The following is a 25,471-nucleotide window of genomic DNA, read 5'->3' as shown; positions in this document are numbered from 1 at the left end:
TACTTACCTCTGCAGTTATCTCTCCTTTCTGGTATGCATTGCTGCGGATTCTAGCAGGCTTGGTCTCCTTGATTCTCAACTTTGCTCAGCTCAGGGAATCTACTGGGCTATGCTCCCTGCATCATGGCCTAGAAACTTTCTCAAGGCCATAAATTTGAGCCATCATAGAGCTCACATAATTTATTTTCCATTGCTCAGAAATCACTGTCCTGATTCCTCTATCAAGTGGCTTATTGCAGACACCATCTTGGCTCTGCCCCAGGACAGTGAGTCCAGTATAATGTGAGTTTTTTACATGTTTCGAAGAGCAAAGAAAATAAAATATATCTCTGTTTAAACATCAGGAATTTATTTTCTCACAGTTATGGAGGCCAAAAGTCTGAGAACAAGTTATTAGTGTGGGATTCAAGATGACAGATTAGAGAAAGACTGCATTTCCTGCCTCTTTACTGCTAGGGACTCAAGATGTAAGTACTGCTTCTCAGTAAGATGCACAAAATTCAACAAGGAATGCAAGAAATATGAGACAATAAGGTAATATTATACTTCCTAAAGTTCATAATTCACTGGCCACAGACTCCAAAGATACTGAAGTGTTTGAGATAACAAATAAATGGTTATAAAAATGATCAGTGAATTCCAAGAGAACACAGAAAAACAGTAGGATGAATTAAAAATGTCTGTAAAAGTCTGAATGAGAAGTTCAACAAAGAGATAGAGTTATTAAAAACAAAAATACCCCCCCCCCCAAAAAAAACCCAAGAAACCAAAACCAAAAATCTTAGAAATTAAAGACACAATAAATCAAATAAAACATTCAGTGGAAATTCTCTTTAACACAATATATCAGACAGAATAAGAATCTCAGAGATGGAAGACAAAGTGGCCAGCTATGAACATTCAGAGAATATTAAAGAAAAGAAAATAAGTAATCATAACCATAATATAAGTGAATTCTGGGACAACATTAAAAATGTAAATTTAAGAATCCATGGAATATGAGAGGGTTGTCAGATATGGAATAATGGTATGGATAACCTCTTCAGAGAAATATTAATGGAAACATCTTAAATCCTGGGAATGAAATGGATATCCAGATATAAGACACCTTCAGAACTCCAAGTAGACAAGATAAAAAAGAACCTCTCCATGACACATTATAAATACAATGACTAATATATAGAATGGGCTCTCTCTCATCCAGCAAGAAGGTCCATGGAACAGGGTAGAGGAGAGTGTGGTTGTGGAGTTGCTAATCAAAACCTCCGGAGACCAAGCAGGAAGCAGGTCTGATTTTATTGCCCAGTTACCATGTATATATACCCAGGCAGAAGCTAGGCAGTTTCTGGCCAACTGTCCTTGTAGCAACCAATTGAGGAGCAGGCTGTAGAGCAAGCAAAGGAACTGCAACACAAGGCCTCACACCCAGGCTGTGTCTACGGGGTAAGCATGCCTAGCACGGGAGAGTGGTTTGCCACTTAGACACCCTTAATGTATGCCATGTATGCAGTACACCATGCACTTGTCCCCACAACATATAAAACACATATAGAATTTTAAAAGCCAAAAGAAAAAAACAAACAAACAGGTCACACTTAGAGGCAAACCAGTTGAAATTACTTCTGATTTCTCAGCAAGCACAAACTCTAAAACCCAGGAAGGCTTGGAATGATATGTTCCAAATCCTAAAGTAAAATAATTTTCAACCAAGATTAATCTAAAAACTATAAAAATACTTTACATCAAATTCAAAGTAAAAATAAAAAACTTCCAAGGAGAGCAGAAATTAAAATCATCCATGACTACTAAACTGTCACTAAAGACAATACTGAAAGAAATTCTATATCCAGAAGACATCAAAAGCAAACTCTGGAGCTCATTAATGGGAAAATCTCATTTGAGGACTAGCTAAGCAAATGTGAAACAGGACCAAATTAAATGTTAGAAATATATCAAAATGTCAGGAATTAATAGACATCTTCCTAAAATGATCAATGCAAATGGTATTAATTCTTCAATTAAATGATATAGACTAGAAGAATGGATTAAAATGCAAGACCCAATTTGTAAAAGACTCACATTTACAGGCAAAGATAGCTATAGACTTAAAGTGAAAGGATGGAAATTAATATACCGTGCAAACAAAGCCCCAAATCAAGCAGGAGAAGCTACTCTCATAACCAACAAAGCAGATTTCAGACCAAAATTAAGAGACACAAAAAGTCATTTTGATACCGCCAGTTACTAGTTACCTAGATGAGTCCTGCTTACTCAAATATTGAAGTAAAATGGTCACCAGAGAAGCACACCGAGGCAAGTGTAGAGTAGAAAGTAAGAAGCTTTATTAAAGGATAGTAAAACAGACTTCTCTGGATAGAAGAAGGGGATCCAAAGGCAGAATCCATGGGATGAGAAAGTCCTGTCCCTTTTGTATGTCTACAGTTTCCCTTGTTCTGCATTCTTCTCCCTTATCATTTCTCTTCATCCTGCACAGTGACTGGGGGATGTTGTTGGAATGGCCAGGGGCTGAGCAGGTGCGCTGGAAAGGCCTAGATGGAGTGCTAGGCAGCAAGGGAGTGGGTAGCCTAGGGGGCATTGATTAGCAGCTCCCTGTCTGCTCAGGAGTTGCTTCATTAATAATCTTTATAGGAGGGGTAGTATCAAAGGGCTTTGGAGACAGGAACATTTTTTTAAATTTTTTTTTTATTTTTTATTTTTTTTATTGTTGGTTGTTCAAAACATTACATAGTTCTTGATATATCATATTTCACACTTTGATTCAAGTGGGATATGAACTCCCATTTTTACCCCGTATACAGATTGCAGAATCACATCAGTTACACTTCCATTGATTTATATATTGCCATACTAGTGTCTGTTGTATTCTGTTGCCTTTCCTATCCTTTACTATCCCCCCTCCCCTCCCCTCCCCTCTTCTCTCTCTACCCCCTCTACTGTAGTTCATATCTCCCCCTTGTATTATTTTTCCCTTTCCCCTCGCTTCCTCTTGTATGTAATTTTGTATAACCCTGAGGGTCTCCTTCCATTTCCATGCAATTTCCCTTCTCTCTCCCTTTCCCTCCCACCTCTCATCCCTGTTTAATGTTAATCTTCTTCTCATGCTCTTCGTCCCTACTCTGTTCTTAGTTACTCTCCTTATATCAAAGAAGACATTTGGCATTTGTTTTTTAGGGATTGGCTGGCTTCACTTAGCATAATCTGCTCTAATGCCATCCATTTACCTCCAAATTCTATGATTTTGTCATTTTTAATGCAGAGTAATACTCCATTGTGTATAAATGCCACATTTTTTTTTATCCATTCGTCTATTGAAGGGCATCTAGGTTGGTTCCACAGTCTTGCTATTGTGAATTGTGCTGCTATGAACATCAATGTAGCAGTGTCCCTGTAGCATGCTCTTTTTAGGTCTTTAGGGAATAGACCGAGAAGGGGAATAGCTGGGTCAAATGGTGGTTCCATTCCCAGCTTTCCAAGAAATCTCCATACTGCTTTCCAGATTGGCTGCACCAATTTGCAGTCCCACCAACAATGAACAAGTGTACCCTTTTCCCCACATCCTCGCCAGCACTTGTTGTTGTTTGACTTCCTAATGGCTGCCAATCTTACTGGAGTGAGATGGTATCTTAGGGTGGTTTTGATTTGCATTTCTCTGACTGCTAGAGATGGTGAGCATTTTTTCATGTACTTGTTGATTGATTGTATGTCCTCCTCTGAGAAGTGTCTGTTCAGGTCCTTGGCCCATTTGTTGATTGGGTTATTTGTTATCTTATTGTCTAATTTTTTGAGTTCTTTGTATACTCTGGATATTTGGGCTCTATCTGAAGTGTGAGGAGTAAAGATTTGTTCCCAGGATGTAGGCTCCCTATTTACCTCTCTTATTGTTTCTTTTGCTGAGAAAAAACTTTTTAGTTTGAGTAAGTCCCATTTGTTGATTCTAGTTATTAACTCTTGTGCTATGGGCGTCCTATTGAGGAATTTGGAGCCCAACCCCACAGTATGTAGATCGTAGCCAACTTTTTCTTCTATCATACGCCGTGTCTCTGATTTGATATCAAGCTCCTTGATCCATTTTGAGTTAACTTTTGTGCATGGCGAGAGAAAGGGATTCAGTTTCATTTTGTTGCATATGGATTTCCAGTTTTCCCAACACCATTTGTTGAAGATGCTATCCTTCCTCCATTGCATGCTTTTAGCCCCTTTATCATGTCTAATGGCTTCAGATGATCTGGAGTCTCAAGGAAGACATTAGACATGAACATTTTTATTCTCCCAGGGGCTGTTTCCAATTTCCCGAACTCAAATCAGACATCACTTTCTCTATCAGGCCTGATTTATTTAGCTACACTAACTTTCTATCTTTACATCTGACTTTAACTTCATACTGGTAAAGGGAAAAATCCAATAAGAAGTATAATGATAGTAAATATTTATGTTCCAAACCTCGGTGCACCTAAGTATATAATAAGATACTACTTGACTTAAAGCCTCAAATAATCTTTAATAATGAGTGATTTTAGCATACCTCTTCTCACCAATAAGTGGGTTATCCAGACATAAACTCAGTAAATACTCCTCAGACCTAAAAAATATAAATCAAGTGGACTTAACATACATATATAGAATATTTCATCCAACAATACTCAAATTCACTTACTTCTCAGCTGCTCATGAAAACTTCTGCAAAATAGACCACATTTTTTAAAAGTATTTATTTTTTAGTTGTAGTTGGACACAATACTTTTATTTTATTCATTTATTTTTATGTGGTCCTGAGGATCTAACCCACGGTCTCGCATGTGCCAGGAGAGCACTCTATCGCTGAGCCACAACCCCAGCCCAAATAGACCATATTTTTGTCTACTGTTTTAGTCAGTATTTTTACTGCTGTGACCAAAAGCCACAAGAAGAACAGTTTTAGAATAAAAGTTTATTTGGGGGTTCACAAGTTCAGAGGTCTCAGTCCATAGATGGCCCACTCTATTCTTCAGGGCTTGAGGTGAGGAAGAACATTATGGAAGAAATGTGTGACAGAGAAAAGTAGCTGGAGACATGGCACCAGGAAGGAGGGTGGCTCCCTTCACCGCAGACAAAATATAAGCTCCAAAGGCACACCACAGGGACCCACTCCTCCAGCCACACCCCATCTACCATGCTTGCCACCCACTTAATCCCTATTAGCAAATCAATGCACCGATTATATTAAAGCTCTCATAACCCAATTATTTAACCTCTAAATTTTCTTGCATTATTTCACATATGAGCTTTTGAGAAATATCTCATATCTAAAAACCCCCCAAATTTTAGCAAATAAAAAAGATCGATAAAATTCCTTGCAATTTATCTGCTCATAAAGGAATGAAATTAGAAATTAATACAAAAAAGCACTACAAAACTGTATTAACACATGGAGATTGAGCAATACACTTTTGAATGATGAATGGGTAATAGAATATATCAGGGAGAAATTTAAAATTTGTTGAATAATATGAGAATAATAACACAGTGTCCTTCTAAGACACTGTGAAGGCAGTTGTAAGAGAAAAATTCATAGCTGTGGTTGCCTAGAGAAGAAAACCAGAAGATTCCAATAAACTACCAACTGATGCATCTTAAAGTCTTAGAAAAACAAGAAAAAACCTGTTCAAAAATTTAAGGAAAGGAAATAATTAAAATCAGTGCCAAAATCAATGAAATAGAGAATAAGCAAACAATACAAAGGATCAATGAAACAGAAAGTTGGTCTTTGAAAAAATAAACAAGGTAGATAAACCCTTAGCCAAATTAACCAAAATAAACCGAGTAGACCCCAATTAATAAAATTATAGATGGAAAAGGAGAAATCAACACAGACTTTACGGAAATCCAGAGTGTCAGTAGGGACTATTTAAAAAAGTTATACTCTAAACAATTGGAAAACCTAGAAGAAATGGACTCAGGTCTAGACACAAATGAACTGCCAAAATTGAGTTAAGAAGATGTAGAAAACTTAAATAACCAATAACTTATAATGAGATAGAAGAAGAATAACCAATAACTTGTAATGAGATAGAAACCCCATAGATCTAGAGTCATCTGATACTTGACAGAGGTGCCAAAAACATATGTAGGAAAAAAACAGACTATTTAACAAACAGTGCTGGGGAAATTGGTTGTTAGTATATAGAAGAATAAGACTAAATCTTTATATCTCACCCTGCATAAAAGTAAATTCAACATGAATCCAAAGCCTAACAATTAGATCAGAAACTAGGCATCTCTAGAAGAAAATCTAGGGTTCATACTCCAACAAATAGGCACAGGTAATAACTTTTTAAATAGAACTTCTCAAGCTCAGAGAATAATTCCAAGATTAATAAGTAGAATGACATGGCTGGGGTTGTAGCTCAGCGGTAGAATGCTTTCCTAGCATGTGTGAAACACTGGGTTCGATTCTCAGAACCGCATGTAAATGAATAAAATAAAAGTCCATTGACAACTAAAAAATATTAAAAAAATAAGTGGAATGACATCAAATTACAAGACTTCTGCACTTGTGTTTTCCTTATAAATGAGCCTCCCCAACAATGAAGGATGTGAAAAGAGAATCTAGAATATGTGAGAAAATCTTTGCTAACTACTCTTCTAACAGATGATTAATATTCAGAATAATAAAAAGATTCAATGAATAAAAAGATTCAATAAAAGATTCAATAAATTCACCACCAAAACCCCCAAAATAACCCAATTAATAAGTGGGAAAATGAACTAAACAGACACTTCTCAAAAGAAAAAATACAAATGGCCAGCACACATGAAAAAATCTTCGAAATCTTTAGCAATTAGAAACATGCAAACTAAAACTACACAGAGATTTTTATCTCACTCCAATTAGAGTAACAACCATCCAAAATACAAATAATAATAAATGCTAGAGATAATGTAGGGGAAAAGGAATACATTTACACTGTTGGTTGGATTGTAAATTAGTACAACCACTACGGAAATCAGTCTGGAAGTTCTTTAAAGATGAAGAATAGAAACCCCACATGACCCAGCTATATCACTCCTCAGTATTTATCCTAAAGAATTAAAGTCAACATACTACAATGATACATGCACACCCATGTTTATAGCAGCACAACTGACAACAGCCAAACTATGGGACTATGCCAGGTGTGTGTCAATGTATGAATTGAAAAAGAAAATGTGGTATACATACAAAATGGAGATTTTTTTTTCAGTCATAGAGAAGAATGAAATTATGTCATTTGCAGAAAAGTAGATGGAACTTGAGAACATTATATTAAGAAAAATAAGACAAACTCATGAAGTTAAAAGTCATGTGTTTTCTCTCATATGTGGTGGCTAGAGAGGATAAAGGGATAAAAAGGTGGAGCAGAGATCCTATGAAAAGTGAAGAGATCTAATACAATTAAGAAAAGAGATGAGCTTGAGGGCAGATAAGTGAGAGAGGGGAAATACTGGAGAACAATATTGACCAACCAAATTATATTGTTATATTGTGTGTTTGTATGAATATGTGACAGCAAATCTCACTATTTTGTATGATTTTAATGTGCCAATTAAAAAATGAAAAAGATTTTACTGTCTTCATTGCCTAGTGTATTGAAATCTGGATTTTTTTTTCAAATATTGTATCTGAGTTTTAAATTTCAAAAGGGGAAGTTCCTAAGTAAACTTCTTTGGCTCATTTTTAGTTTGTTTATTCATTTTTTTATTTTTTAAGAAAAAATCATTTAAAGCTAAATGAACTTCACTTTTATCCATTATTTAGTAGTCATTTTATCATATAATACTTCCTTATGGCCAAAATTTTTATGATTTTTTCTATCCATTAAAATTCAGTGATATTAAAATTAAAGCTACTGTGAATGTACATTCTATGTTTTTGCCTGGGAGTAGATTTTAATTTATTTTGGAAAATCAAGGTACATAATGTTTAGATCATATGCAAGATGTGTTTAACTTTTTGTTTATTTGTTTTGGGTATGGTGGATTAACCTAGAAGTGCTTACCCACTGATATTCCCTGACCTTTTTAATTTTTGAGATAGTGTCTCACTAAATTCCTGTGGCTGGCCTTGAATTTGCAACCCTCCTACTTCAGCCTCCTGAGTTGCTGGTATTGCAGGCATGCTTTCTAAGAAATTATGCATCTGTTACAAAATAGTTGTGCCATTTTATATCCCTGCCAATCTACATATTCATCAATAAGTTACTGGATAAAAAAATATGGTGTTTTCCATATAGTGGGGTACTATTCACTATAAAAAAGAATGTATATATTAATATACAGCAACATAGATGAATCTTTTCAGTAATTATGCTAAGTGAAAGAAGCCAGACAAGAAAGAATATATAATGTATGATTTCAATTACATAATATTTTTGAATATGGAAACTAATCTGTAGAAACAAAGCATATCAGTAGTTGATTGAGAATTGAGAATATAATGAAAAATGGAGAGGTATAGAATGGAGAAGTTATGTAGGGACAATAAAGGACATTTCTCAGAGTATATACATATTTTTACTTAGATTAAAGTTATGGTTTCACTGACACATAAAAATGTGATACTCATCAAATTATGTATTTAAATACGTACAACTTAGTGTATGTCAACTATATTTCCAATACAGTCGCGTGCTATATAATGACATTTCATCAATAACAGTAGATATATATGCTTGTGGTCCCTTAAGATTATGATGGACCTGAAAAACTCCCATCATCTTGGGTTGTTATAGCTGTCATAATGTCACAGTGCCATGTACTACTCACATGTGTGTGATGATGCTGGTATGAACAAACCTATACTAATGTGTTTTTGCTAATGTCTGGGTTTTAACAAAAATGTTTACAAAGTAAAAAAAAATAAAATAAAAAAAATTGTAGAATAAGTGTATAAAGAAATAAAATAATTTTGTACAACTCTACAGTGAGTATGTGTTCTAATTTAAGGTTATTACAAAAGATTCAAGTAGTTAAAACTTAAAAAGTTTAGGGGACTTGCCAATAGTGGTCATGGCAGCAACACGTCTGGGGCATTCACAGCCCGCATCATCAAGGCAAGGGGGAGATCACACCTGCCATGATCCAGAAGTTGTTGGATGAAAATAACCATCTTATTCAGTGTATAATGGACTATCAGAATAAAGGAAAGACTTCAGAGAGTTCTCAGTATCAGCAGATGTTGCATACAAACTTGGTATACCTTGCTACAATAGCAGATTCTAATCAAAATATGCAGTCTCTTTTACCAGCACCACCCACACAGAATATGCCTATGGGTCCTGGAGTGATGAATCAGAGCGGCCCTCCCCCACCTCCATGCTCTCACAACATGCCTTCAGATGGAATGGTAGGTGGGGGTCCTCCTGCACCACACATGCAGAACCAGATGAACAGCCAGTTGCCTGGGCCTAACCATATGCCTATGCAGGGACCTTAACCCAATCAACTCAATATGAGAAAGTTCCATGAATATGCCTTCAAGTAGCCATGGACCCATGGGAGGTTACAACCATTCTGTGCCATCATCACAGAGCATGCCAGTACAGAATCAGATGACAATGAGTCAAGGGCAACCAATGGGAAACTATGGCCATGAACAAATATGAATATGCAACCAAACCAAGGTCCAATGATGCATCAGCAGCTCCCTTCTCAGCAAAACAACATGCCACAAGGAGATGGGCATCATTACCAAGGACAGCAGCCACCCATGGGAATGATGGGTCAAGTTAACCAAGGCAATCATATGATGGGTCAGAGATAGATTCCTCCCTATAGACCACCTCAACAGGGAAATTCACAATATGGCCAATAACAGGATGCTTACCAAGGACCCCCTCCACAACAAGGATATCCACCCCAGCAGTAGTAGTACCCAGGGCAGCAGGGCTACCCAGGACAGCAGCAGGGCTGTGGTCCTTCACAGGGTGGTCATGGTCCTCAGTATCCTAACTATCTTCAAGGACAAGGTCAGCAGTATGGGGGATATAGACCAACACAACCTGGAACATCCCAGCCATCCCAGCAGAGGCCTTATAGATATGACCAGGGACAGTATGGAAATTATCAGCCGTGAAAAAGTACTTACATTCCAATAGCCAGTATTTATGAGCAGCCATATTGTCTCCTCAGCACTGTGGACACCTTCCTGTGAAGAGTTTCTTCCATTCTATCTAGTTTTTGGAGAAAGCTTATGGATAAGTGGCTGTTTCACCATTAAGCAGCCTTTGTGGTTTAGTTGTAAAAGGCTTTAGTAGCTCAAAAATATTCAGTTTCACATTTCTACTCTAGATGGCAACATTGGACAGAAAATGCAATGTCATAGCCAATTTGCAATGATATCCAAACTGTGTTTCAAATGGACTGTTACAGACTGAAAGGTGTGAACAGCTTTGCATGTTTATGAAGGTTAAGGGGATTTAATACTTTTCCACAGATTCTTTTTTAAGGGAAGAGGGAAATATACACTTTTTACAGCAGCAATATTTTGTATATTATGTTTATTTCATGTGGTGAATATGCAAGGTGTTACACTACGCACTGGACAAAATCAGAAATTCTCTGTTAATGTGGACTAGAGTGTGGTAGATGCTTGACTGTGTTGGTCTCAAAATGGTATACTGTGAAGATATAGGTGAGAGAAAAGACAAAGCACACCATATGTCCACTGTTAATGTTCTTATAGAGGAAATTCGAATCCCTTTTATCTGTCAGATAATCAAGGGCACTGTGATACAGTTTTGAGTAAGGAGACATTTTTTTTTAAAAGCTAAAAAAAAAAAAAGACTTAAAAAGTTTACAAAAGAAAGAAGTTACAGTAAGCCAAATTTGTTTTATTATTGAGGAAAGAAAAATACTTTCTGAAAATGTAATTTAGCCTAAGTGCACAGTGTTTATAAAGTCATGTATAGCAATGTCCTAAGTCTTCAGGTTCACACCCCAGTGACTCACTGTACCCAGAGCAACTTTCATCCTGTAAGCGCTGATTGTGGTAAGTGCGCTATACAAGTATACTTTTTTAGCAAATATTTTATACTTTATTTTTACTGTACTTTTCTATGCTTAAATATGTTGGGGTATATAAATACCTTTGTGTTAGAATCATTTACGTTACTCAGTATAGCAACGTGTTGTACAGGTTTATAGCCTAGGAGCAATAGGCTGTATATACCATATAGCCTGGGTATGTAGTAGTTGTTTGTAAGTACACTCTTTGGTATTTGCACAATGATGAAATTGTCTGGCAATTTATTTCTCAGAAAATATACCATCACTAAGCAATGCATGGGTTTAGTATAGATGTCAAAAACAGCTCAGAAGAACATTGCACACAAACATGCATTTAGAAACCTCTTTGCAATTTTAGAAGAATCCAATATCTTTATTTGCAATTCTTATTCATTTTTGTTTTTAGTTCAGAAATGTTATAGGATATATCGTGTGGGAATTCTCCTTGTTGCCTTATATGCCTTCCATGAGACTGGTTTCCCTTTCTTTAAAGGCCATTGTTTGAATACAGAATGCTAATGGTGTGTGTGTGTGTGTGGTGGAGGGATAGGAGAGTAAGAACACAGAACTCTTAAGTGATGAATTCAGTCTCTTGAAATGCAGCTCCTGGTTGGTCGTCGGAAGCTCAGTGCAAGGTCAGTTTCAGAGCCCACTAGATGATGCCATCTTTTTTGCACTCCTGTAAGAACTGGTAGTGTCCTCAAATTCATCTTCCTCTCCTAGAAGGTGCCAAGGCTATGATGCCCACCCTTCCTCTGCCTGGCTGGTGTGTTGGGCCTTATACCCTTGAGAGCTTTCCTTAAAATTCTCTGTTTTTGCTTGTTAGTTCCTCAATCTTGATCCTTTCAAATTGGTGGTTAATATTAACAATTTTATAGGACTTTGTTAATTTTAATTTCCTGCCTTAAAATGTTCCTGAAGAAATAAAAATGTATTGTGATTTTGTTCCAAAATGTTGTTTAGGAAACCTATAAATACTTACATTGGAGTCCGATTTAACAGGGTGGATGTTTCTGGGGATTATTAAGAAGCTGAGTAAAATCCAGAGGACTCTGATGACTACAGGTGTGGATGGGTCTGACTGAGTGGTAGACAGGCCCACATGAGGACAAGACATGTCCAGCGGATGAGCTTCTTCTCACTCTCAATATCATATTGACTTTTGCTAAGACATTTTGTGGGATAAAGATAGGGTCCCATCACCTCACACAAACTCTGGAAATGATTCCATGTTTTCTGAATATTTTCACTTAAGTATTAAATTATATCAAGAATAATCATGTTTTGAAATATTTTAATATCTAATATGATTTTTTAATATCAGAAGAAGTTAATAAACACTAATGAGGGCAGAAAATCTGAATTATTTGAGAGACAAGCAAAGGATTTTGCATCCAGATATTTTTTCTGAGCCTCATTTTCCTACTGCCTAAAAGAAACCTGTCATTTTGAACAATAATCCATAAGGTGGTTCTCCAAGGTACATGTTTATTTGTGGATTGTTTGCAAGTGCACAAACTATAAATAAAAGGAAAGTATCAGCATTGTGGAGTTAGGCCTTCTTTGGGTTCACTCAGGGAACTTGAATGCTTTGGACAGAAAAAGTTTTGGGTCAATTATGGAAATATCCCTTCAGCATTCTTTCATAGCTTCTCAGTGGAAATGATTTTAATGCTTACCAAACTCCATCTACCAACGTATTGAGTTTTGAAATGCTATTTATAACAATTCAAATCATGAGCAAATTGTACAGATGCACAGCATACATTGCATAATGAAAAGTATTATGTCAATTTGCATGCTAGCAAGTGAGAGTTCAGTTTTTTTCTTTTACAGTCAAGTATGAGAAATTTCAGTTTATGCTGAGAGTCCACAGTGTCTGGATCAGAATGCAACTGTCTGGAGGAAAATGATATTTTAATGAAGAGAGATACATACCCATCCATTAGTACACATTAGTGCTTCCTATTTTGCTATTGAGCTTGTGTTAATTTTTTTTTAAAAAGAAGACATTCAGGAAAGAAATACACATACCATTTACATGTGATAAATCAAGAAATCGTCAGTCTTGCAATTACACATTGCCCTCTTTCTTTGAAGACATGGTAACTGCCTTGCATATCATCTTCACCGCTATAATAAGTACAGAATTCATGACTGGGATTTTAGGGAATGGATTCATAATACTGGTGAACTTCATTGACTGGGTCAAGATACGAAAGATTTGCTTAGCTGATCAAATCCTCACTGCTTTAGCGATCTCCAGAATTTGGCTGATTTGGGCATTAATAATGCATCGTTTACCAAGGGCATTTTATCCATCTTCATTTTTGAGTTCAAACAAATGTATACTTATTGGTATTGCTGGGATCTTGGCCAACCATTATAGCACATGGCTCGCAACAAGCCTCAGCCTGTTTTACTTTCTCAAGATAGCCAATTTTTCAAATCCTGTTTTTCTTCACCTAAAGCACAGAGTTGAAATGGTTGTTCTTATGATGTTGCTGGGAACATTAGTCTTCTTGCCCTTTACTCTTGCTGTGATAAGATGGAAGAAATATGAAATGTATCCATGTGAAATAAATTTGACTTTGATTTCCAAAAGGAGTGATTTTGAAGACTTTTCAAAAATAATTATATTTACTATAGGAGGCTTCATACCATTTTTGGCATCCTTGAGTTTTTTTTTCCTGTTAATCTTCTCTCTAAGGAAGCATCTCAAGAATATGAAGCTCAATGCAACAGGATTTAGGGATCCTAGTGTCAAGGCTCACATAAGAGCCATAAAATCTGTGGTATCATTCCTCTTACTATTTGCTATATATTTCCTTGCTGTCATTATGGCAACTTTCTATTCTGTGGAGATACAGAACAATCTGATACTTTTTCTTGCTCAGACCATAGGATGTGTTTATCCTGCAGTCCACTCGTTTATCTTGATTTTGGGAAATGGTAAGCTAAGAAAGGCTTCTATTTTGTTGCTCTGGAAGTTGAGATGCACTTGAAAGCTGGGAAGCCCTAGCATTCAGAGACCATTCTGGTGAGCATCTTAAATAACTTACAAGAAAAACGTTAAGGAATTCTTTTATGATATTTCATCCTTCTTTGAGGTTCTTCTGTAATGTATGACACCATTTTTCAAATGTCTCTTTGAAATAGACACTTATCTGTGCTTTAAATATTATGTGTGTATATATACTTAATATATTAAAGACAAATGAAAAATTTAAACACATTACCTAATTATCAGAGTTTGCCAGCAACAAATAATACAAATAGTGTTTAGGTTTTTAGCTGTTTGGAACATTATAATAAAAAAGTCAAAAATATACACAGCAAGCATACATTTACTAAAATATGAAGGTTATAATTTTATGCATATCAGTTTTTATTTACAAATATTTTAGACATTTCTCTGAATCAAAAAAGCACTTTCTTACATTTCTCTTTTTATTTGTTATCTTTTAACTCAATAATATTTATATATTATCATGAAACTGAAAATTTCCTTGGAAATTCATCAATATTTCCCATTATATTGGATATTTTGTATATATACAATATAGATATAGATATTTATATATATCAACAATTTAGATTTCAGTGTATAAATCTCCAACCTTGCAAGAAGCTTGAAATGATTGTTGAATTTGAAATCTTACTTTACATGTGTATGGTTCTTTTTATTTTGGGGGGGTTATTTTTAAAATGTATTTTTTATTGGATCATGCATCCTGAATCACTGGTGGATGGAAAACTAAAGAGGAAATTTATGAGAAAAACATGCATGTTAGATATACATGACTCTTAAATTATTAATTCTATAGTAAAAAGAAGAATAAACTTAATCTAAGTATCTCAAAGTTTATTTACACTTAAGTTCAAGTGAGAGATAATCTTGCTCAGGGGTCAATATTATTAAATTTTGAATTCAGTGAAATGCTATTATTCTCTGTCTCTAGAGTAGAATGCATGATCCATAAGAATGGCAACCTTGTTAGTCTTGCTCATTATTTGTAGCCTGATGATGTATAAAGACCCTGGCACACAGAGTAGCTCAATAAATATTTGGTCAATTAATAATTGAGGCTTGAAGGGATATTCTGGTGTAAAAGTGATATAGAGGAAAAATACACTACCCTCGTACACAGATCCTGGAGGCCCTCAATGGTCTTTCTCCTTTCATAGATGTTATCGCCTTTGGGAGGAGCGCTGCAGTTAGGTGGAAAGTTTAAAGTGATGTCTACCAGTTCTTTCTTTCTTTTTTTTTAATCACTTTTTATTATTATTAGTTGTTCAAAACATTACAAAGCTCTTGACATATCATATCATATTTCATACATTTGATTCAAGCTGATTATGAACTCCCATTTTTACCCTATATACGTATTGCAGATTCACATCGGTTACACATCCACTTTTTTACCTACTGCCATACTAGTGTATGTTGTATTCTGCTGCCTTTCCTATCCTCTACTATCCCCCCTCCCCTCCCCTTCCCTCCCTCCCATTTTCTCTCCCTACCCTATCTACTGTAATTCATTTCCCCTTTCCCCTCACTTCCTTTTATATGTAATTTTGTATAACAATGAGGGTCTCCTTCCTTTACCATGCAATTTCCCCTCTCTCTCTCTTTCCCTCCCCTGTCTCCCTGTTTAGTGGTGATCTTCTTCTCATGCTCTTCCTCCCTATTCTGTTCTTAGTTGCTCTGAATCTTCTTGGCGCTGGTAGAGAGGAGCTTGAAGTTTTTGCTCATGCTGACTTAACTCTCCTTCTGCTTGGGGGTGTTTGTTTCTTTCTCAGTTTGCTGGTTGGAGGACGAAGGTGAGGAGGAGCTGGTGCTGGCCCTTGAATCATCATCTGACATAGTGAATCACCCACCACACCCTGCAAACGTCCCCTCTCTTTGTGTCTGGCTTTACCAGAATACCCCTCAAGCCTCCAAAGTTTACATTTGGAACAATAAATCTATCACTGTAATATTAATCATCAAGGAGTTATTTGCTTGGACATACTGAAAGATAACTGGAGTCCAGCACTAACCATTTCTAAAGTTCTCCTTTCTATCTGCTCACCTCTTACAGACTGTAATCTTGCCACCCTTTTAGTGGGAAGTATTGCCACTCAGTATATGACCAACAGAGCAGAACATGACAGAATGACCAGACAGTGGACCAAGAGATATGCTACATAAATTGGGTTTTCACAATTTTTATATAATTTGTGTATCACAGAGGAGAGCTGTTTATGATTTTGAAGGGGTCTGAGAGGAGCGCTGGAAAAGAGTAGGATGTTTTTATAACAGATATTATTCATTCTTATTTTCTAAGATTTTGTTGTAACTTAAGGTATCTTGCTACAGTAGACAAAATTGGTAATGTCAACTTTTAAAACTGCAGTAGTTCTGCAATATTAGCTGAAATGTAGTACAAAAAAGAATGTGCATTTAGACATTTGGGTTCAATTGCTTACAGTCTAATTTTAAAACAGCTTAATTTTGTACAAGTTACACATATGGCCATTTTAAGTAAAATCCTAAGACTACATACTTTTTGTTTTAAAAAAGCTTGGAATGTTTTTTTCCTTCTTGAAAGGGAACATTGCTCTTTAACAGTTTTTAGACAGTCATATATATATATGACACCATGTAGGAAATCTGTAGTTAGTGTATTTTATTTTACATGCAAATCTACTTTAAAGATTTAAATCAGGACTTGTGAAAACCTGTAGTGAAATACCTTAAGCTATTAAGGTGTGGAATAGGAGTCACTCAGTGGATTGACTATATGTTGCAGACTTCTTATGTCTGCATTTGTTACTGTGCTAATAAACAATATCAGACTTTGTCACCCCAGGAACACATCACCAAGAAAGAAGCCAGTCTTATAACAGGATGAAGAAATAAATGACTATAAAAAAATAAAATGTTTGTTATCACAATAGCATGGAAAATCAAATGGAAGAATGTGTCTTTGGGATACTTTATGAATGGTTATTTTCTTTTAGTATTTGTTAGCTGCTTATTGTATGACCACAAAGATTTTAAAAAATTGAATTAATAATCAGCTACTGTATTAATTTTTTATGTTATGATGTTTTTCTTTCTTTCGTTTTTCATTTTGATTCTTTTTTCTGGGTAGAAAAACATGTCTTCATGCAGTGATAATTTTACTTCTTCCATTTGAGTACCTGTATCTTTTCCACGTGCTTATTTGTCTAAGACGAAATAAGAACATTCTCTTTGCATTAAGTGTTCATGACATTGGTAAGTTTCTTATCTTGTTCTTTTTGTATTGGAAAATTTTCCAGTGTGATATATATATAAAGTTAGCAGTTATTTTAAGGTACATAATTTTTATCATGATCAGAAAGTTCTCATACCTATTTTACACGAATTATTTTTATTTATTAATTTTTGCAGGTCTGGGGATTGAACACAGAACCTTGTGCATGCTAAGCAAGAACTCTCCACTCAGCTATACCTCCAGCTTCAACAATCATTTAAAAAGTATACATTAAATATTATCAAAGACAACATTGGTGTCCTTAGTAATGATCTATACTTTTTCCTCTTCTGACTTATTAAAACAACTAATGAACATTCCTTTGCCTTCTTGGGATTTATGTAGTCCTCTTGGCCATCGTCTTATATATTGCTTCAATTTGTTTGAAAATATTTTATTTAGTTTTAAAATTGACACTTATTAGTTATTACCTGTATCAGAGCAGTCACAGCAAGATTACTTTTTTTTTTTATTAAAAAACTTGGATCTGTATATGGGGTAAAAATGGGAGTTCATATCCCACTTGAATCAAAGTGTGAAATATAATATATCAAGAACTATGTAATGTTTTGAACAACCTACAATAAAAATTAATTAAAAAAAAACTTGGGATATTTCTCTTCAATGTTTTATCTAAATATTGTACTAAAGCACTGCCTTTTCCTTGAGAAAAATCTCTCATGGTACTACTCATACCCAGCAATTTGGAGGAGGAACCAACTCAGTTGAAATTCATGTCATATTTAGTTATCAAGTATTTTAGCATGTTTAATGTATTTTTCATGTTACTTTTTGCATTGTAAGTCATTTTTACATTTTGTATCTGTAGAAACTGTTCTTTCTTTACAAGTTTAATTTTCAGAATGTAGAATGAAATGTCTTATTTTTTTAAACTTTCCTTAGTCTTTACTTATCTCACCAAAGATGGCTTCCTTGTTGTCTCAATAGTTTTAATATTTCTTTTATTTTTATTGCATTTTTAAGAAATTAGTGCTGCTAGTGGTGATTTTATGAATATTCATTTCATCTATTAAATATTGCTTTTAATTTTTTTTTATTAATTCTCATTTCTTCTCTCTTAGCTATATTTCATCTCTTTTAAAAGTATTTGAATTATTGCTTACTTAATTTACTTTTGGTACTCCTTGTTACATTATGAAATCAGTCAATTTCTAAAATTTTCTCTGATTATTATGTCAAATCATCAATTTTCACTGTTTATAATTTCTATTTTCAAAATTGTTAGAAAATTTAAGTTTGCTGTTCAGATATTTACATAATATAAGTATTTAAAGAGTTTAAGTGGGTTGATTTATATTTATTTCTATATTTTAATTATTTTCTAGGGTTCTGATAATTGGATTGATAAAAGTACACTGCATAATTGTATTTTATTTTCTTTGCTGCTTTAAATAAATTATATTAGGAAAGCATATGCTTCTTGTTTTGTTTTAATTTTGACATAAGTATATTTATAATTTTAAGAATATTTACTGTATATTATTCCAACCTTTGTTTTTCATCTTTCATTTGTCAAGGAAAAATGTCTTTGAACTATTTATACAAATGTGGTCTATTCATGATCTTCTATAATTTTCAATACTTTTGTTAAATATTTCTCTCCAGACTTATTTTACTTGACATGTAGTTCTACAGGAACAAGCTTTATAAATATTGGAACATTGTAGAATCTATTATGTTAGTATAATATTTAAAATTAGGTAGGAATTATCAATTACAAATGGAAATGAAGAAATAAATCATGACTGGAAGAAAAGAGAAGGAAGACATGAAAATTTTGCTCTTTTAAACAGTATTTTAACAGGTCTGATTACTAAAGTGTAATTCTGAACATTAGAGATTTAAGGTGAGTTAAAAATGGCCACACTTTCTTTGATACTTCTATCAGAAAGGGAGTTTACTTCCCTTCTCTTTGAGTCTGGGAAGGTGTTATATTTACTTTGATCAACAGAAGATGGCATAAGGGGCACTCTGACAGTTTCCAGGCCCACTTAAGGACACCAGCAAGCATTCATTTCCTGTCTTTGGTACCCTCACTCCTGGGACCCAGCCACCACATTGGGAGAAGCACAAGTCCCAGGGAAAGGCCACTGAAGGCACTCAGATTGATAGGTTCTGTTGAGCTCCTCACTGACAACTTGATCAACTGCCAGCCATTCCATTGAGCACTTCAGATGTCCAGCCCTTTGAACCATCTAAGAACTCAGGTGCCAGCCATTATCTGACAACAACTACAAGAAAACCCACAATTAAGAACTGCCTAATCAGGCCCAAGCAATTAGCAGAAGAATGAGAAAAAAAAATCTGTTGTTTTAAGTAACTAGTTTTTAGAGTGCAACGAAATACAGAAATAAAAAAAAAATTAGAATAGATGGAGAAAGGAACAAAAAGAATTCCATCAATTCAATCCCAAAGTAAGAGAAGAGGACAAAAGGAAAATAAGTGAAAACTAGGAAAACTTTTATATCATTATAGAAACAAATCCAAATGTTATCAGAAATCACTGTGAATTTAAATAAATTTACTCCTCTATAATAAAAAGATGCAGAATATGTAAGAAAACAAAAATAACAGTATTCTACTGAACAAAAGGCATAACTGAAGCAGATAACCACAATGATAAAAAATAAATGGATAGAAATGTACCACATACTAATGATCACATTGTCTGTTACTTGCTTCCCAATGTCTATTATCCTGTCCTTTGTTAGTGACAGACTCACACTCTTCTTTTGCACAGATTTGTGCCAAAAATATTTATTTAGGTATGTTTCAATTACATGATAGACGTTCTTCCACATGGTTAATTTGCTAGCATTTAATTATTTATTTGTTTATATTTGCTGTATTTAGCTGAATTACAACTAATATGTTACTTAAACAAAAATATCAGAGAAGCTAATTTGAATATAGAGAGTTATTATAGAGCAGTAGTTCAAGGAAAAGATATAATTATGAATTTGAGCACACCCAATAATGCTTTACCTGACTAGATAAAGTAAAACAAAGGCTATTACAAAAAGAAACTAATGATTCCACAAATAGTAGGAGCTTAAGAGATGTGTCCTATCAAGCAGAATTAATGATATGGAAGATATGAAGAAAATTAGCAAAATCAATATAATACTCTCAGGTAGAAATCTGTAGTTGACAAAAATCTGTACACAAGCATTTCACATCTATAAGAAACATTTACAATATCCAGACAATGCACAATCTAGGAAATAAAAATGTATCAACAGTTTTTATAGAGCAGCTATTATACCCAATATAAAATAATACAATGTTAAATCAATTTAAAAATGTTTGTTATTAAACAACTGTCTAATAGTTTCTAATTAAAAGACAAACATTCAGAATTCAACACCAAAAAAGCTCTTCATAATAAAACTTGAGAAAATCATTTAAAGCTAAAAATCCATATCAATTATTACATGTACTAGAAAATATGTTGCACATGCCTATCTGTTGAAAAATAATTTTTTAATGCTTTCCCCACAAAAAAGAAAGAAAATATGCTTCATGTATTCAACTTGAGAAAGAAGAAAGTGAACAACAGGCAAAGCCAAAGGAAGAGTATGGGAGCTAAGAAGGAACTTATGTTTTCTTTGTGCTTATTTTGTACTGTCCTAGGTTCTGTACACAAGTTGTTATATTTAATCATACTTTCTTTGGTTAGTGAAGAATCTGAGGCAAAGAAAGGTTAACTTCCCCATGTCACACAGAAAATGGAAAAGCTAGAAACTTAGACCTAATCATACTGAAGCAACACTAATTATGCTTTTGGATATCAACAAAAATGAAAGCAGAACTTAAATCCAAAGCTCAAATACTATAGACTGGTAGCATATTCAAAATCTTTTAAAGATCAATTAACTCAAAGTCAGATAATACTAATCAAGATATAAAGGAGGCAGGAAAAAAAGTTGAAAATATCAGAGAATACAATTTTATACAATCAATGTTGTGAATATTTTTATTACAAAAATGAAAAACTCAGCCATATTTTAAAGAAGCATAGGCCATCAAATTTATAGTAATAGTAGAAAACACTAATAGATCAATATTTTTAAAGGTCTTGGATATACTATTAAAATACATATATGCAAGAAATCAAACTCATGGGGATACATGAAAAAGATTTACTAAGTTTAAAAATAGGTCCTTATCCTTATCTTCCCATACTACTGTAGTGAACCTACAAGTTCTACACCTGTTTTTTTTAAGAGGAGAAATTATACTCACCATAAGCAAAAACAGCACAGGAGAGCAAATTTATAAAGTATCATAAGTGTAGGTGCAAAAGGCTTAAAATCTATAAATGAAACTATAAATGAAAAGATTCATTTAAACTAGAAAATAGAAAAAGTCTAAAAAATGGGTAATTTTAATTTAAATAATTTCTTTAGATGTTGCAAAATTTACCTGGTTCAACTTCTAATCAAGATAAATACCTAAATCAAGTTATACAGAAGTAGATTTCAATAACTTCAGAAGGTACCTGATAAATAAATATGGAAGTATTACAGTTAATAGTGTAACATATAAATATTTTCATTTAGTTAAAATTAAGACAAAGATACTTGCTTGATGACTATGTCACTGGAGAATTTAACCAATGCACTGTGACCAAAAAATATTACTGTTACATAACAATTTGGGTGGACATAAATCTTTGTTTTATATACTGATGGCAGAAATGTCTACCTATATAGTTCAAAGGAATCAATAAGAAAACTTAAAATAAAAAATCAGACAGGTTTATGGAATATAATATCAATGTATATAAATCCAAAGTAGTGTTATTTGCCAGTATTAGTCCATTAAAATGAGTAATTTAAATATAATTGCTCTCACATTGGTAACAAGAATCATAAATCATGGAGTCTCATAAAAGCATTATGAGATATTATATTACATAAGTATACAATTTTAGTGAAGGACTTAAAAGATCTAAACACTTTTGCACTGATTAATTTCTTAAAATTTAGATTATGCCCAAACTAGTTCACATATTTAATGTGATCATAACCAGAATCTCAAAGGTATTGCTTATCAAATTTGACAGCATAATTGTTAATTACATATGAAAAATTAAAGATTCAAAAATAGCCTAGACAATTCTTGAAAAAAGTGAAGATGCTAGAGTATGTCCTAGAACATGTCAAGATTTATTAATGATTTATTTGAATAATTAAAATAATGACAGTTTGAGCACAGAAATAGAAGGAAATGGAAATGAAATTCATCTATGTAACAAATAGTTCAGGGTATCAAAATAAAGACACGAGGCCAGGCTTTTACCTCTAAGAACTCTCCTATATGATAGAGCAGGCACTGGAAATGAGTGGGGGAAAAGACTATTCAAGTAATGATATTGAGACTGGCATTTACTATAGGGACTAAAATATATTTCTAACTTACAACATACATAAAAATGCATAAGTGTATTATTATGTGTGCAAACAATTCTTTAAAACTCTTATAAGAAAATAAAAACAATACTTTTACATCTTCAATTTAGGGAAGAACAAGCCATAAAGAAAAGGGTTGCTGAAAGAATGTTTGCCAACAAAAATAATGTGATTGGTCCATCCTAAGCCAACTGTCCAAAAAAAATCATCTGATAACTATGTCTAAACTCTCACATCTCCTGGCTAGTAAAACTCCTCTTTAGGCACAGCATAACATGCCATCATAAAAGAATGTGTGAGGCCACATCAGTGGAATAGGAAAGAAAAGTTCAAATGTAAGTGGATCAAATATCCAAATGTAAGAAGTACATACATAATCAAAGACAGAGGAAATGTCATAAATAGCTTGATCATCTTGAAATTTTTTAAGTTTTGATATTAAAGGCAGAGTCCATTAAAAATCGATGTATTTAACAATATAATTATAGTAGCTTCTGAATATCTAAGGCAATAAATATAATAAAAGGTAAATACTAGACCTTGCAAAAACATTTGCAATGTATATGCTACTAGAATATTTGATACCATTATCATTTTATTAAAAAAAGAAATAGTATATATATTATGAAAAAAAGAAATAATATATATATTATGAGATATTATATTAACCAATGCACTGTGTCTTGAATATACATTAAAATACATGTATACATATATGTGTTTGTATACACAAACACAATTTCTGAAATAATAAAAAACACTGATTATTGCACATATGAAATTTATCCTCATATTTGAACAAAATGTTTGTCAATTTTAATAGAGATCTTAAATATTTATGTTGACTTGGACCCTAGGACTTGACCCACTTTTGGAGCTTTATTCCACCAATGAAGATTTCATTATAAAGTTTATTGCATAAAATATTGTGAAGCAACCAAAACATTTTTTAAAAAGAATATTTCAACATAAATAAATAAAGAACACATGGGCATTTGCCATTCCATACAAACGTTAAGAGGAGGTTGAAAAGCAGTGCTGAGTAAGGATCACTATGTCAGCATGATGTCAATGAATGTTTCATGGAGATGATTCTTTCCAAAGGAGGGTAAGCAAGTGAAACAACGTTCTGTACTGCAAAACCTCTGTGCTAAGCTCAGGTATTTTGTTAACATCAAGGAGAAGAGTGATATTATTATGTGGTGTTTTCAAACTTCTTTGAGCACATAAAATTTCCCCTGTCCATAAAGCAACTTGAATGGCTAAAGTTTATGATTTGTTGACAAGGAATTACAGTTTTATAGCATATTTGTGGGTGCACAATATGTCTTCAAGTTTTGTTTAGGTGGAATAAATGAAATAAATAACAATAGATAAATGTTCATAATTTTTACTTTCATCTTTTGGCTTATCAAAATAGATAATTTCATTTAGTTAAATACAGTCCCTCTATGGTAGTTAAAAATTAAATTTAATCTAAATCTAATAAATAATGTAGCTGATGGTGATAGAACTGACAGCTTGCCATCTCAAAATCCAGAATTTTTTTTGCCAGTTCCATTCTTCAATTTTCTGTTAGTTTTCTACCTGATGACTTTTAGTGTGTTCATAAACTGCATTTTAGCATGAGCCAGAAAGAGAAAACAGTGAAAGGAAATCTGCTCTTATTTGCATCTGAGAACACAACACTTCATTCATTTTGAATATGGAAAATTATCACCCCTATCTCTTATAAAGGAAATAAAACATTGCTATAATGGAAATTGCTGGCTGAGTCATTTGAAAAATGATAGTTATGACTTCACAAAGACTGATCTGGCCTTATTCTACAATAAAGTTGATTTTAAAAAAATAGTGTTTTGATGAAATAATAACAGAGAAATGCTGAAACAATAAATACTAAACATCATTTGCTCCCTTTGGGCCAGAGACAGTTGAAGATGTCCCAAGAGGGAAGAAGAATAAATCTCACATAAATTGAGATAGATCTTTAGAAATGAAGTATAATCTTTAAGAGATTCTCCATCTCTTGTGGTCTCCAGTTGGTCTTTATAGTACTTTATGTCTCTGAAATAGGGTTTCAGCTCAACTGTTTTTTGAAAAGGTAAACTGAGAGGCACAATAATATTTCATAAATTTCTTTGAGCAAAGAAAGCTTCATAAATTGGGAAGCTGAAAACCAGAAGTGGTTCAGGAGCTCCCCTGAAGGAACACAAGAGGGGACTTAAGTAAGACAGGTGGGAGATTAGGAAGGAAAATATCTGGTAAGAGTTAGACAGTTGCCTCCTGTGGTCTATTCTGCTGGAAACCCAAGCTTGTTGGCTGCTTTTGGTTAGTTGAGCTTAAGTTCAGTTTTTCTTTAACGTAGGCATTTACAGGAAATAGCTCAAGTGAAGTTTCATTTATGTTTGAGAATCAAACACAGTGGAGGTCACTCCTGAGGCCTCCCTGGCTGAGCCTGCTCAGGGACTCTTCAGACCTGCTCTCCATTTTAATTCAACACAGACAACTAGTCTCCGCCAGTTCGAGAATGCACTGTGTTATCTATTTTTCCACAAGTACAAGAATGCACTGTTTAATCTATTTGGTTTTGTTTACTTTCATGTACTAGAGACAACTCATAGTTCTTTTCAAACACCCTCCTGTCTTTGCTGAATTTCTTTGCTCTTGCACTGTGTGCCTTTCTTTCTATACTTAAGGGCAGATACG

At 33.9% G+C, this 25,471-nt stretch overlaps 1 pseudogene; it reads left to right on the top strand.

Annotated features, from left to right (window-relative positions):
• Window positions 1-1,215: 1,215 nt before the first annotated feature.
• LOC143398380 (protein SSXT-like) lies at window positions 1,216-10,111 on the top strand (annotated as a pseudogene).
• Window positions 10,112-25,471: the final 15,360 nt, after the last annotated feature.

The sequence above is a fragment of the Callospermophilus lateralis genome, chromosome 4, assembly GCF_048772815.1.
Source record: "Callospermophilus lateralis isolate mCalLat2 chromosome 4, mCalLat2.hap1, whole genome shotgun sequence".
Lineage (NCBI taxonomy): Eukaryota > Metazoa > Chordata > Mammalia > Rodentia > Sciuridae > Callospermophilus > Callospermophilus lateralis.
This window is presented reverse-complemented; position numbering and strand designations above follow the sequence as displayed.